This window comes from Aplysia californica, unplaced genomic scaffold (assembly GCF_000002075.1).
Source record: "Aplysia californica isolate F4 #8 unplaced genomic scaffold, AplCal3.0 scaffold00022, whole genome shotgun sequence".
NCBI lineage: Eukaryota > Metazoa > Mollusca > Gastropoda > Aplysiida > Aplysiidae > Aplysia > Aplysia californica.
Genome location: NW_004797292.1, coordinates 1,594,861 through 1,597,154, shown reverse-complemented (window position 1 = coordinate 1,597,154; position 2,294 = coordinate 1,594,861).

The window sequence follows — 2,294 nt, the reverse complement described above, 5'->3', positions numbered from 1 at the left end:
ATATATATATGTACAAAGACTTTCAGAGACCTAACACAACATTGCCATGTTTGTGTTAGCTGTACTTTTCCTCAATTTTCAAAGCAAGATGTTGGTTTCTGTAGAAATCCCTAATAGCTTTTAAACCTTCTCCATCTATGCCTAACTTGGTCAAAATCATTATTCTGGGCAATCAGTGCAGCAAAAAAAGAAGATCTGTCTACGCTTCGATCATCTCTCCATCAATATTGTTGGAGTGAATATACCATTTTTGACGCCTTCTTCAGGAACAAAACAAATTAATGTGTCTCAATACTGTGTTGTTAATGGGTGAGCATTTGGAATTAATCTGAATCCTAGTTCACTTGCCTTGCTTTCGATGAGGAAAATTGCAATATCTGGTAAAGAAGTTGAGATATTTTTGATTAAAGGAGGTGGAGGTTGCCTGGTTATAGAAGTAAAATTAGCCAGAAAATGGCCACCAATATTTAGTGATTTCCGATGCTCGACTTTTCTTGTAAACTAAATAAAAATGAAGGGTTTTGTACTTAAGGTCAACTGGGTGTTTTTCAGTAAAAATGCACAAAGAAATGTGTTTTAAAAGGCATGAAATGTGTTGGAGAAAAAAAAAGAAAGAAAATCCATAACAATTATTTGCTGTGAAAACATCATCTCTTATGTTATTTTGACGAGTGCTTGATTTGACCACTATTGCCACACAAATTATTTTCTTTGGCCTAAAACGTTTTCTTATTCTTTTCCTGACGCGAATGTAATTATGCAACTAGAGATATTACAGCTTGTCCTGGCAAAAAAAAAGAAACCAACAAATAAACAAACAAGCAAGCAAACAAACAAACAAACAAACAAACAAATGTTTATTAGTGAATACCTCTGTGCATGAATGCGATTCATCATTTAATGTTAAGAAAAGACATTGGTGATCATATTTTGCCACTCCTTCCTCAGCTTGGATGCTTTTAGAATTACCTGTACCTAAATTGTCCTGTTATCCCACATCTACCATCTGTCAGCGTTCTTTAATAAAGTAAGTTCTACTTCCTCTACTTTTGCCTCTTTTGCCTTGTACTATTTTAGTGAGAACACTGTGTTTGATCCATTTATGTGATATATGTAAGTGTGACAGAAACTGCTTCTGCCTCTTCCTAATGTTTTTGGTTGGTCGGCGGGATAGAACACTGCTATTTACATCGATCTCCCATCAACAAAAGTAGTACGACTGTTATACTCTGCTGGAATGTGAGACACCATTGGACAAAGTTGATACCACTTAGTGTCCCTCCCCACCCGCCCCTGCAGGGTTACATGTAAGCATGGATGAACTGTTAGGCTACCAAAGATAATTTGGGGAAATGGTCGGCTTTTCAAGTTTGAAATGCAGGAGATACTGTTTGTAGTATTGGACATTGCCTGGGGCCGCCTGTTTAGTTTGAGGACTGCCCTCGTAAAAAGTAATTTTAACCGTTGGTAGTTATCTAATGCAAGGTGAATCATGCGAATCGGAAAAAGAAAGAGGTCAGTATACATCGTGAATGGGGTTACTAGCATTTTAAAAACGCTTCATTAGATAAGGATGATCACATTCGACAGTAGATATCTGATCGTCATCAAACCCAAATTATGTTCCAGAAAGGAAAGTTTGAGTATATCAACGACAAAAAAAGGAAAGAGAAGAACGAAATTAAACAAACTTGGATTGGGTGAAACGATATGGAAGACACCGGGAGCAAAAGATCAAAGGAATTCACGTTTCTGTATTTAGGAGTAGACGAACATCAGATAGGAGCTGGCATCATATTGTATTCTAAAAGCTCCCTGGGCAGCTAATGACAGAATCATCGACGCTAAACTGAGCCAAAAACCATTCGACAACGGGATTCTGGAGATAAGGATCTGATAGAATTAGAGACATTCTGTGAGGAATTTAAAAAAGCAACGCAACAAATCATGTCACGAAATATGAAGATAGTAATGGAAGATTCCAATAGAAAAACGGGAAAGGAAAGAAGAGAGAACACATTTGGGCCATTTGGAATTGGTGATATCAACTATCAACTGAAGAGGCAAGAAACTTGTAGAATGGTGCAATGAAGACAAACTCACTGTGATGAACACCTGGTTCAAGAACTACCCAACAAAATGCTGGACGTGGAAGAGCCCAAGGGAAAACAAAGAAAGAACCAAACAGACTACATCTTAATACAATAACGTTTAGAAGTTGAATAACATCATAAAAGGGACGGTAAACATAATCGCGTTAGGCCTGTTGATACCGTACTCTGAGATTCCAAATT